Raw genomic sequence first — 14245 nt, 5'->3', positions numbered from 1 at the left:
GTTGAGAGACTAGTGGCTATTCTGGAAAGGAAGGTAAAGGTTTTGTGCAGCAAGGAAGTACCTCTGGTAAAGGTACGATGGCAACATCAGAGGGCATCCGAGTGGACCTGGGAGCTGGAGGCTGAGATGCGGGAGCATTACCCAAATTTGTTCTATTCCGTATACTTCGAGTATGATGTCTAGTTCAAGTGGGGAAGAGTTGTAGCATCTCGGGTTTCAGGTATTTTCAAATCCTTCCCTTGGTTTTAAATTATGTCATTTTGGTCCTTGGATTGTAAAGATAAAGCCCTAAGAAGCTCTAGTGGCTAAATGGTAATTTTGGGGATAGGAGTTGTACACTGAGCGTATATGTGAGTATGCTGGGCTACACATATGTACGTTATGCATATTTATGTCTGAGTGAAACCCTGATTTTTAGGGTTTGTGGGGTATTTCAGCACATTTATGGATCATTTAGCCTCATCCTTTCAGCCTCCAAGCCCTTGAGTCATTTTTAGCAAACCCTAACCCCATAAGAGAGTGTTTTGAGCTTAAAGTGTGTTCTTTGTTTTCTTAAAGGAGAAGGAATTGTATGAAGGAGATTAAAAGTTGAAGCAATCTTGTGGATCTTGGATCATCATCTTCTTGGGAAGCTCCAAAAGGTAAAAAGTTGCTACCTTTATGCTTTGTTTGCTTGAATCTTATTTTAGTAGCTTAATGATGTTCTTCTTGTCCTAAAAGTCCCATTGTTATGCATGTTTAAGTGTGGACATTATGGGTTGTCCTTTGAGATCCTAAGAAGGGTTCTAAGTAATAAAAATGAGGTCCCTTTAGCTAGTTTGGTTCCATGCATCTTGTAGAAGGTCTTAATGGATTAAGACCATGTATTAAGGAATTTTGGATGTATAAAGTCATAAAGTTGGAGACTTTATGACTCTGTGTTGAGTTTGAAAGTTGTTGTGATATGTCGAAGTTTGTCTGAGTCATTGTATGTATCGTAGTTCGTTTGTAAGTTAGTTTATTATAAGGGCATTATGTATCAAAGCTTAAGTGTCTTAGTCCCTTATATTTTTTGTACGCTTTCTTTATCCCTATATATGTGGGATGAGTACTAGAGTTAGAGAAGGGCTTCATTATTCAACTTGCACTCTTTAAATGTTCTCTATATTCCAGAAAGTGTAATAAAGACAAACAGATTTTATTTAGATCTTCTGTTCTTAATTCTTTCTTAATTCTGATCTTGTGTTACAAACTCGAGTAAATCAGAACTACACTCTGAGGTGCATTTGAACCATGGATCTGAAGTTTAGGCTTAAGTGATTAAGCCATTAAGCACTTGTTGGAGTTTTGGGCTCTACGAGGGTACGTACCGCATAAAAGGGAGTACGCCCCATGTACTCGGTCAAAGGCCTTATCATGCGGTCAATGCGAGGTTATGTACACTGAGCGTACATCCAGAGTACGTCTTGCATACTCACATGGTTTAGCCATTTTCGAGTTAACTCGGATGGGTTGACTTGGTTAGGTTAACTCGGTAGGGTTGAATCAGTGGGTTTATGGATTTTGACTAGTTGACTTTGAGTTGACCAAGTTTGACTTTTAAGGGTATCTTGGGTGTTATTGGGTTCTGATGAAATTGGTCACTTGGTGGTTGTAGGCATTTAAGTTGAGAGCTTAGATTCGGAGTCGGACCTTATCAGTTATGTGCTGCTTGTGAGGTGAGTTTTCCTTACTGTACTTTCGGGTCGAAGGCACCAAGGTCGGCCCATTGGTTTGATAACCTGATATTCCTGATATGATGAGTATGGGATACATATGCATGTTAGATTTGAAATGCTAGTCTGGTAGATCTGTAGGACTACTTACGATACTGTCTATTTATCTCTATGTGATGTTATCTGTTATATCTCGACATATTGTGTGTGTTGGTTTGAGGCTGTACTGCTCTGTGTTGTAGCCAACAAACCCTGGAGCATACCAGTTATAAGCTAAAGGCCAAGGAAGGCATGCCAGAGTCATACTGAGGGCTCATGAGCATTCCAGATAAAAACTGAGAGCCGGGAAGGGCATGCCAGACTCGTACTGAGGGCTTACTGGTATTCAATATGAGGACTGATCAGGCCGGGGAGCAAACCATACATAAGTTATGGGCCCAAGGGGCAAGTCAGACTTATGTTGTGGGGTCAGGAGTAATCAAGTCTGTTAATTGTTGACACATTGCATGTTGTTATTATATTTGTGCTATTTGTTATGTATCGGAAGTTTGAGAGAACTCACTAACCTTTGGGCTTACAGTTTTTGTATATGTTTCAGGCACCTCAGAGGATCGCGGGAAGGTGAAGGCATGATCGTGCACCTCCTCATGTTTTGTCTCAAGATTTTGGGATTTCTCTGATCTTGAACTTGTTTTTAAAATAATTTATAGACAATTATGGTTTTTGGGTTTATTTAAAAGTTTTAAATTTTAATGAATTTTATGAATGTTACAGTATCTTTAGATTAACTAACTAAGCTAGTTCTGACATATCATCTTGTCTAAGTTATACTATTTACACTAACTTAGACATGACTAACTCTCTACAATGAGCATATAAACCATAACTATGAGGTATATATTTTACATCATCAAAATCATACAAATGAGTAACCCAACTATATATATATATATATATATATATATAGTAGTGGGGTACCTGTGCAATACAACGGACGACAATTGAGTGAGGCGGTGAATTGTTTCATTTCGCTAGTTAGCTTCTATTCGGTGGTCGACTGTCGAATAAATAGTTTCTCTTCAGTGAATAATTTCATTTTCAGAAACTTGTCATATTAAAATATATAATTAATCGACAAATATCATTTACGATTAAGGGATAAACATAGATTAAAAGTGGTGACAACAATTTTTTTCCTTTTCACCATTAATTCTCTTTGAATAACATTATTAGTATATTACTATTTTTCTATATATAAAATGTTGTAATTTATTATTATGGGTAAAAATGAAAATTTGTAGTTATTTTGACTAAATAAACATTGATATTAGAGAAAGCGCACTTCATATTTATTTGTTAGTTTTGATAACATCCAAAATGACCTTATTTTTATAAAGATTAAAAGTTTGTTCCTTAAGGAATAGTTCTATGTTCCTATTGGACCAAAACTTTTTTTAGTTGTTATTGGCTCTTATCTCCTCAACAGACCACCGCCTATACGCTTATCTCAATGCTTCCCACCGTTTCTCGAAAACCATCCATCTCTCGTTAAACTCATTGACAAACTTTTTCATTGTGATTTTAAAGTCTCAATTTCATCCTTTTAAGTATTCTTTTAGTGTTTGATTTCAAAACTTTCTCTTTCTTATTTTAAATCCTCAATTTCGTCATTTTAAGTATTCTTTTAGTGTTTGATTTCAAAGTTCGGTTTTTTCTCCTAACTCTAACCAAATCCTTCCGGTTTTCTCTTGATGTGATTTTAATTTGTTCTTTCCCTTGCGACTCGGCTCCGATTTATGTGTCGTCTGGACCATGGTTGCATGAACGTTGGGCTTGTGCTCCGCTTATCTGCAAAGTCGACATCAGTAAGACTTGAAGATTCCGGTTAGTTTCATTGAATATATTCTATATTATTTTCATAATCACTGAATCATCGGTTCTATTTTTTCTTTACCGGATCGAATTCTGAAGTTCTTATTTCATGTTAGACCTATGGACCCCAATCTTTAATATCTTCTTCATTCTATTTCTGTGTTCTTTGGTTTAGGACTGGAATTGAGTATTTTTTGGTTTGTTGGTTTATTCCGATGAAACTCCTTCGAAGAACACCTTCTCAAATGGCGTCTACTTTCGAATGTTTACCGATCTGATACTGGACTTTATCCATCTGGAAGTGTTTTTTTGTCCCAAACCTTTTAAAAAAAAAAAAAAATACTCTGCTATGATTTTTATACAACATTTATCCATCAATATTTCTTGATTTTTCTACTTTTTATTCCTTATATTATTCAGGTTATTGATGCCATCAAGGAAAACATCGATGAGTTAGGACCTTTGAGCTTTGATTATTTTTAAAAAAACTTGTCAGCTTCTTGAAAATTTTCTAGACAAGAAGATGTCAGTCCTATGGAGGTTGGTATAGAAATTTTTCTGTGATTTTATTTTTTATTGATATTTTGGTTGTGGAACTAAACAAAAAAAAGAAAGTTTAATGATGAATTATTTTAACAGATTGTGAACGGACCACAATAGACAAAGAGGAGAAACTTTTTGATGGTAACAACTACTAATGTTTCTTTTATGATGTATATTAAGATGTTTCGTAATGTGTGAATCTAAATTATGTTTGATTTTGTGTTTAACACATATAGTCATCCTCAATCTGTTGATATACCTGCAAAGTGAACGAGAAGGGTAATATTGTAATTTCAATTTCCCATCAGCATACACGGATACACTCTTTTTTCCTTAAGGATCAAAAGGGTTTGTTTCCTTTTCCCCCATTAAGTTCTATAAACGCTCATACCTTTTCCTGCTCTAAATCTCAGTCTCTGGTTTGACCAAATGGGTTTATCGTGTAGTTTTATAGTTAGGTTCAATCTTCTTTGATTTGTATTCTAATAAAAGTGTTTTTGCACTACAGTCAAATGCTAGCCAGTTTTTTATCTGATTATTTTGTACGATCAACAACAACGGGTATGGATCATTCAGGAAATGTATATCAACGTAATATTAGTAAACCTATAATTTGTCACAAAAAAAAAAAAAATCTTTTCAGCTTTCCCTGATTTTCCTTTTGAGATTTTTGCCAAAACATGTTTCATGAAGCCTTGAAATGTTGATTCAATGATCTATGGTTCTAGATGTAAACATGGATTTCATTTATACTGACACTCAAATTGTACATGTCTTTGCAGGTATACCTACTGCTAAATATGCCATATGTTAGGAAATATTAAGTTGTCCTGGAGTTGTTGAGGATCTCAACAAAATTTTCGCCACTTGTAAGAAGTTTTGAATAAGTTATAGCTTGCTTCTTGTAATTCATATTTGATGTTCTATGAGAATAATTTCGTTTAGTTGAATTATTTTAGTGTAACATTAATGTCAAGTAACATATATTCATAAACTAGGTCATCTATTTGCATATTCCTGGCCAATGCCTTGAAAAACGAGTGCTTCTCAATGAAAAGTGATGGTTTGTCAAATTCTTTTCCAATTTTGTGAAAAAAACCATAATAAGTTAGTTGACATTCACAGTAACAAAACTGATGAACATTCAATCATTTTTTCTTGAGGAAAATGAATAAGAAAGTATATATTTCTACATCAATGATAAGAACCTCATGATAGTCCATGATAGTGGGTATCCTGTGATATTTTAAAGTTATCAATAAACATTTTTTTATTATTTTACTGTTTGAAATTTGTTCAAATGTAACTATTACAATAAATATCTATTTATTTAGCCTTTATTTTTGTAAAACAACATTTTTAATTGATCAATTTAGATTCATTTATTTTCTATTTGTACATGACAAAAACATGTTACATAGGCTCATTTTCATTCATTCAAAATATATTTTTACTCTTCTAGCTTAATTTTCGACCCATTATCTTTTATGCTTTATATGGGCTACAACTAGAATTTTTTGTGGTTTGGAAAAGAAAAACAGATCAGCCTAAAGGACAAAGATGATGTAATGCCTGTGTTTCTGGGCTTGCCATTTTTAGCAATGTAATAGTCTAGGTTAACCTTTGTAGCCCGTTTTGAAATAATAGAAGTGTATTATTTGAGTATTATGTGTTTTGTGCTTAATTGCTTAATTATGTGGTTTGATTAATTAAGAATAAAAATAAGCGTCAAAATTTAAGTATAAAATAAACTTGATATCTTTAGATAATGTTGTAGTAGTTGAAACAAGGTTTCTGAAGATATAAAGAATGCCGAAATCCGAGTTATAACGAAGAAGTTATGACCTGTCGAAGTTTCGCGACAGAACCGGCAACACTGAATGACGTAAAAAGTGAAATTTACGTTAGAGCGATAGTTAGCCTTAGTGATCTAAACGAGAATCGAAGATCTCGTTGTTAGTATCAAAGCGATAAAAAGTTAGACGAGAACGGACGTCAAACGAAGAAGTTATGAATTTATAACGAAATTTTCTGTCCCGACCTATTAAAAATAAATAATAAAAATAAAGTCAAAATTAGCCGACGGAGTCTAAACAAAAGTTGTAGAGCATAGTCTCACCTTCGCATGGATATAAAGAACGTCGAAAACGGAGTTCGTATGAAGAAGATATGAATTTTCGAAGTTTATTAAATAATTAATAATTAAATTTAATTATTAAACCTCGGTATTATCCGGAGGCGAGTCACCTGACTCATCCGGAGTACGCCCCGCATACAACGAAGAGTGTCGACACTCGCATTCGAGGACTTCAGATGACGCATGCAGTGACGTTTCGGAGGTAATACGCCCCGTGTACTGCGAGGCATCAGCCTCCTATAAATAGGATGCGAGGGCAGCCGACTCTTTTGCTATTTTTCTCCCTTCTCTCTCCCGTTTTGCGTGCCAGAAATACCCCTAAGCCCCGGTAATATTCCCGAGTCCCGAAGCAAGTCCCGAGATCCTGAAGATCCCGAGAAGTGCGGTTCCCGAGCCGATGCTCTGCCCGCAAGAAGTTCGATTTTTTAGAGATCTTCAAGATCTGCTGAGGATTACTACTTTTGCAAGTCATAGTGCTGTCCGATCATCTTCTGATCAAGTGAGTGTATACTACCTTTCATAAACGCAATAATAATACAAGTATGGTTTGAGTGTATTAAGTATATTGTGGCTTATATGTGTGAGTGTGTTGTTACTTTCTCCTAACGTATAATTATGAAGTATTTTATACAAGATACGTGTTATGTGTATATTTTGTTGTTATGTATGTGAATGTATATTCACTTTCTTCTATCTTACAGATCTGATTATTTATATATGAAATACGTGTTATGTGTGTGTGCCTCATCTGTTATATGGAAAATATATTGATCAAGCATGCTATACAGGTTTTGAAAATATGTATAAAATGTATGTTTTTATCTACTAATATGTTGGGTAGAACATGGGTAGATAGTTGGTGTGTAATAAACAGATGAGAGGCCTCGTTGTTGTTTTGATCCAGTCATCTAGCGGAATTTAGATGACGACCACGGACTTTTCTAGACAGTCCATTGGAACGCTAGCAGGCTCATAACCTGTAGGTGTTAATGAACTTGGGTGTTCATTCGTTGTATTCCATCCCCCTCATGGTTGCCTTATTTGACTTATATTGCTAAGGAACCCCCGCAGCATGTGTTGTCACCCCGATGAAAATATTCTTAGATTAGGTCCCTTGTGTTAGTTATTTTAGGGACATAAAGTGAGAATAACGGGAATGGGTAACTAGGTTATTGTTGGTTGATAATAATTACTCTAATTATTTATTGTGGGTTGAAAACCCTATATGCTCACCAGGCTCCCAAGCCTGACCCACTCAGTTTTATTTATATTACAGGAAGTGGCGCAAGGGCGTAAGATGGATGAACCATCAAGTTGTTTTGTTTACAAGTCTGTATATGTATATATTTGTTGAATGACTTGTAATGTTATCGTTTATGCTTATTGGTCTGTATCGGAACATGACACCCCGAGTTTTGATTATATGATTAAAAATACCTTTCTTTTATGAAATGCTTTGGTAAACATTGTTTTATCATGTTTTGGTTTTGGGAACAAATTCCGCAACTCTTTCAAATCAAAAGGATTTACTCTCAAATTATTTTAAAAGCATAAATGAAAATCGGTCTTTTCTGGCCGAGATTTTGGGGATGTCACAGATGAGTTTGGATGCAATCTTAATAAGGAGGTCATTGATGTTGTTTATGCTTTTTTACTAGATTTAATCTTAATTTTTTGTTGGATGATATCACCATACTTCACTATTACTAGAAATACAGGCACTCTAGTTTACCTTTTACCGATAATATAAATAGCTTACATACATGAATATGTAGTGGTGAATTCATTCATTCTATAATGCATATACCACTTTGTTTGATATAATTAAGAGTTGCTGCCCAAGAATCAGCATAATCAATACAAAATCAAGGTCAAACAACAAAAAAAGTTAAATACATAATCAAAGTCAAACAATAGAAAATTCATCAGGAGTAAAAGATGAACTTTCTGCACATAAAGTAGGGTTAAGAAAAGTCAAAATCTTTAAAGATTATGTCTCAATTAGATGAGCTAAAAAGATAATGACATCAGCGAAAATAGAAGTCAAGAGGGTGATTACACCTACCCTTTTGATTCCGATTCTGATTCCCTTTCTGATTCCGGGGAAAGAATCCCACATGAGAATAAAGAAAATAATGTTAGTTTTAGGAAGTCATTTTCCTACGGTTCATTGACAAATGCAAATTACGCAGGAGGGTATCTTTATGAGAGTTTTTACTATAGTTATAGAAAACCTGATGTTGGAACGTCTCATAAAGAGGATCTTGATCCTTATGTTTTGGAAAGGTATATTGGTCTAAATTCAAAACATAGTATTTTATCACGGAAAGAGAGAAAACTTAACTTCAAATACCCAAAAGTCAAAGGTGAGGGTTTCTAAAATTCTATTTTATATAAGGGCTTGCTGAATTTGTGCTTGCTAATTGCAGGGCACCAGTGGTGTTGTTGGATTTAGAGATAGCGACCACTTGAAAACATCAATTTCAAATCTTCAAAGCCAAATTGCCACTTCCAAAACCAACTTCATTTGCTCAGGTGACAATCACATTGATCTTTAAAACAACTCAAATTATCATTTGCCTCTAAATTTTGTTTAGGAAATAGTGAAAGCTCTATGAGTTTGCCTTATTCCTATAATAACAACATACTTATAGTTCTTAAGCATAATAAGAATGTACTTTATAGGTATGACTTTGTAAGAATTTGTATGTATTTTGCTTCTTTGTGTAAAGAAACATTAGTAGAATGCTATTATTCACAAAGTACCAATCAAAATACACTATGTTTACACAAACAAAAAACAAAACCTATCCTGACCCATGGATCACTTCCCTAGTTCGTATATTAAAAATGATTTTTTTTTTTAAGGAAATAAAAGGTGTTAGGTTAATTGAATTCAAAATCTAGCAAACCTATATACCAACACATTCCGTTTTTTCCTCCGTTAACAACTTCAAATTAAAAATAACCCTCTAGTAATATCTAAAATTTTGGAAAAAGTTTGAATGAATTTTTAGGCTATTCTTTTATCGTTATATTCTACGATGAGTTTAACGATAATACTTAGTTATATTCCCTCTTCAAACATAAATAAGTAATATCTTTTAAATATCTACTTATATGTTTATTATTTTTAATATTTAAATAATTTTATATATATATATATATATATATATATATATATATATATATATATATATATATATATATATATATTGTAGAGACCCTTTATAAATAAAATAATAATTATTTTGATATTTTAGTTAACTTTTATGTAATTTTTTTAATAAGAGATATGGTCTACGATAAGAAAGATTGAATTACATGAAAATTTAAAACAAAAATGGTGGTCAAAAGGTTGTGAGTATTTCAAAAAACAAAATTTCAGGAAAATCAAAATTCACAAAATGTTTTTTTTTTTCTTAGAATTATAAAAGTTGTGTTCATTTAGCCGTAGATATTTTATGATATGGGGTCTGAAACTTTAATTTACTTATAAGAATATAATCGTAATTAATTTTGATCACGAAATTAATTGTTAATGAGATTAACTTTGGATCAATCTTTTTAACCACGACCAAAAATCTCACTTTGAGGCTGTCATTAATCATCTCTAATAAATGACGATTTTTTTTTGTTATTTATTATATTTCATTCAATTTGTCAAATGTTATTTTATAATTATTTTGAATTAATTTTTTTCTCACATGTTATTTTATTAGTTTTTCTATTTTATTAAATTTCATATAATATTTTAATATAATAATTGCAATAAATATAGTAATAAATGAATATCAATTTCATTTATGAACTTTAAAAAAATCATTTATGAACTTTAACCTTTTAATTTCAAAATTCTCAAAATTAAAGTTTATTAGTTTCTTTTATTTATTTAAATTAGTATTTGTTTAAATTTAAAAGATAAAAAACTTTTCTATTATAATAATTCAATATTTTTCTTATTTTCTTATAAATTCAAAGTTCTCAAATATTTTAACTTTTATATTTAACTTTTTTTAATTAATACATATAATACATAAGTCTCATAAGTAGTATATAATTATAGTTCTCATTCGAAAAAAAACATATAATTATAGTTAAATATGTCTGTCATTCTAAAACTTTAGCTATAGTATATTTGGATTAAATTTTTTTTAACATTAATTGAATTTTGAGTGAATTTGTGCAATATATTGGTAATAAATTAGGGGTCAGCCAATCAATTTGAGTAATTTGGGTTATTTGTTTCTACACACCATCTTAAAATTATTAAGTTTAGTTTTAGAGGATTGAGTATAGGTAATTAGGTATAACAGCATGTTGGGTGTCACCTCACATATCACATTATCAGTGATGTTATAACACCAAGTGAGAAAATAATCACCATATTATCTACATGTTATAACACCTATTATTTTCCATGTCATAATGTCCTTTTTATTTTTTTCTGAGTTTTTTTTTTTAATTAAACACATATATTTTTATAAAATATTATATTTAAATACTAGAAAAAACATAGCATTTGAAGTAGACATAACATCAAAAAAAAAAAAAAAAAAAAAAAACATTACAAGACAAAAAAATACATAATTTAATTTTCCTAATCAGTACTAATCATCATTGTTACCGTTAAAGATATAATCTATCAAGTCTTCTCAAAGTTATATGTGTTTATATGCATCTGGAATATCAACAATTTGTGCAAATATTATGTTGATCATTGTTGAAATTGAATGTGTATGGGCTCTGTTGGTATATAGTGTGTAATATCTCTACCCAGATCTTCTACAACTATGTTATTCATTATGATACATGCATACATAATATATCTTAGAGTTTCTAAGTCTAATGGTCGTGTAGCATATTCAACTATGTGCCACTTCACCTTAAGAACTCCAAAGCACGTTCTACATCTTTACGTAATCCTTCTTGTCTTCTTTTAAAACTTTATCTCTTGCTTCAACCGAGTGACGAAATGTCTTCACGAATGTTGAATATGCAGGATATATTCCATTCGTAAGGTAATACCCAAACTTGCATTCGTTTCTACATGCTATTGAAAGGAGCTTCCATTGCCTTTTATGACAAATGATCATCGAATATTTGTAACTGATCAACCACAATGACGTCATTGTTGGAACTCATAACCCCCAAAAATGCATGCAAATCCATAAATCTTGGGAAGCAACAACCTCTAATAAAAATGAAGGCGATCCATGATGACCACTTGCTACCCTTTCCATGCTATTGGACAGTTTTTGCGAAAATATGAATTTTTAAATAAGTAAAATTCTATTATTTGATGTTGTAGAGAATCTCGTTAGAAAATTGTAGGTAAAAACCTCGTCAAAATCCGAGTTATAACGAAGAAGTTATGACCAACCGAAGATCCGCAACAAAACCGGCATGGCGGCGAATGACGTAAAAAGTGAGTTTTTGATAAACTACTTTTTAGCCTTATTAATCTAAATGAAAGTCATAGTATTCGTTAAACCGAGAAATTCGATAAAAAGAACGCCAAAATCTGACTTCGTATGAGGAAATTATGATTTTTCGAAGTTTCAACTTAGCAGTAGACAGCTAAAAACTCGAATTTTAGATTGAGCGATATTTTACCGATACATCCTAAACAAGAATCGAAGGTCTCATCATATGTAGTACAACGGTAAAAAGTCTGACGAAAACGGATGTCGGATGAAGAAGTTATGAATTTTTAACGGATTTTCCTGTCCCGGTCTGTTAAAAATAATAATATTAAAATTAACTTCAAAATTAGCCGACGAAGTCTAAACAAAGGTTGTAGAGCGTAATTTTAGCTACGCGTGCATATAAAGAACGTCAAAAATGGAGCTCGTATGCGAAAGTTATGGATTTTAGAAGTTTGGGGCCCGAAAATCGAAGAATTTCGCATGAATAGTAACCGGCCACGTCACCTCGCACGAAGCAGGTGCCTCACCGGAGACGTGGACCAGACCAAACTGCTTCGCTGCTTGCTTCCAGAGACTGACGCGTGCCGCCTACCGATTCGACCGAAGTGCGAGCCAATCAGCTTTCGACACGCCTCGCTGCGGTGTCCGAACCTCGCCCCTCCACGTCCCTCGCCTTTGCAACCGACGCTCGCACGAAGAAGCCACGTCCGAGCCACCAAACCTCGCAGGTGCGATGTGGAATCCTCCCAGCCGCAGACTTCCTAACCCTCGACCCTATATAAAGAGGACCTGCGAACCCTTCCGACTAACTTTGAAAATTTGCCACTTTTAGCCCCTCTTTCCATATTTTCTTCATATTAACTTTCCCCGAAGCCCCGAAATCAGTTTTAGCACCCAAAACACATCCCGAGACCCCCAAAAAGCCTGGAAATTTTAACTTTTCGGTTTTGAAGCCCTACCTTCGCAGAGCTCGGTTTTCAATCAAGCTCCTGGTTTTCAACATTGAAAGGCATATTTAAAGCCGAAGTGTTGTCCAAATTACTATTTTAACCCCCGGTTAACATAAAGTGAGTTCAATATATAGGAACAATTGTATGTTATGTGTTATATGTGTTATGTGTTTTTCAGTATTATCATTCTGAGCTATTTTCTCGTGTTATTCGCAATGTTTATAGCAATTGTAATACCTTTGACCATGTGATCAGTGAAAGGACTTAGATTCACATTGGTACTGGTACGTAGCCTCTGGCCATGTAGAGCATATCTCCGTAAGAGAATAACTTCTATTCTATGGCATTGGCAAATGGTTAGACAGAACTATAAGCTTGAAATCTAACAAGATTTTAATCACAAATTGCATGTCATCTATGCCATTTGGGCCAAAGCTTTATTGATGTATATCAAGAATTGAAAATAATATCTTTGAATAATGTCTTTGATTGATATGAACGCTTGTCACATTATCTCACATACATCTTGTTGTTCCTCTTTGCTTTGCCACATTGAAGTATATATATATATATATATATATATATATATATATATATATATATATATATATATATATATATATATATATATATATATATATATATATATGGCATAACATTATATTGTATCTATTTTTGAACTCACTAAGCGTCACCGCTTACCCTATCAATGTTTAACAATTGTAGGTGACAAATAACTAGTATGTTTACATACTATTGAAAGATGTAGAATAGTTTGTAATAGTACTTTTGTACTAATTTTTATGTTTGTATAAATTACAATATCTTGGGTAACTATGTAATATATATAATACTTTGTAATAGAAGGTTTGTATCCAATAGTTTGTAAATCCTTTATATCAATGTAAAATATTTCTTTTATGAATATGCAAATAACATGTTTTGGAGTAATGATAATGTGAAATATGAAAGTTTGGGTGTTTCAAAAAAATACGAAAGTTGGGGTCTTTCAACCATGGTATCAAAGTAGTAGTTTAAGCGAACTAAATTCCACGGATTAGTATTTAGACTTAAACTATAGGAAGTTCAATATATGAACTTAATCATTGTAAGTATAGCGATACAAACCATAGGAAATATATAAGTAAAAGTATTAGGTAATAGTAAACCCTAATATTCTAAAATACTATCTTACTCCATATTTCAGATCGATGGCTGAACAAGTAAGTAGTCATACCCCTGATGTTGGTGGAGATCCTCAACCCGAGGAAGTGAATACTCCAGTATCTCCTCGTGAGGAGCGACTTCTAGGTAAACTTACCAGTGTTATTCGACAAACTCTCGAAGAATACAAAAAGAATGATGATAAAGGAAAAGAGAAAGTCACCGGAGAATCTTCAAGCGGAAAGTTGAAGCATCCCTCGTTCAAAGATTTCAAGAGTAGTGGTGCTACGGAGTTTTCTGGTGTCCTTAATCCTATAATTGTTCTAACTTGGATTCAGAACACCGAGAAAGTATTTCGTGTTTCTCATGTGGATGATGAAGACAAGGCTATTTATGCTTCTGCAATGCTCAATGGAGAAGCTTTAGTCTGGTGGGAAGCAACATATGAAGCTCTCG

At 33.0% G+C, this 14245-nt stretch overlaps 1 long non-coding RNA gene across 2 annotated transcripts; it reads left to right on the top strand.

Annotated features, from left to right (window-relative positions):
* The first annotated feature begins 3158 nt into the window (after positions 1–3158).
* LOC145029132 (uncharacterized) lies at positions 3159–5174 on the top strand. 2 transcript variants are annotated; one of them, XR_013676388.1, is made up of 4 exons: positions 3159–3578; positions 3742–4106; positions 4206–4250; positions 4346–5174. It is a non-coding gene; the product is annotated as an uncharacterized LOC145029132 (long non-coding RNA). The 2 variants fall into 2 exon arrangements; XR_013676387.1 differs by having other exon boundaries at positions 4892–5167.
* Positions 5175–14245: the final 9071 nt, after the last annotated feature.

Source organism: Lactuca saligna, chromosome 2 (assembly GCF_052625555.1).
Source record: "Lactuca saligna cultivar CGN05327 chromosome 2, ASM5262555v1, whole genome shotgun sequence".
Classification (NCBI taxonomy): domain Eukaryota; kingdom Viridiplantae; phylum Streptophyta; class Magnoliopsida; order Asterales; family Asteraceae; genus Lactuca; species Lactuca saligna.
Note: the sequence above shows the minus strand (reverse complement) of the source record. Positions and strands in the feature narration are given on the sequence as shown.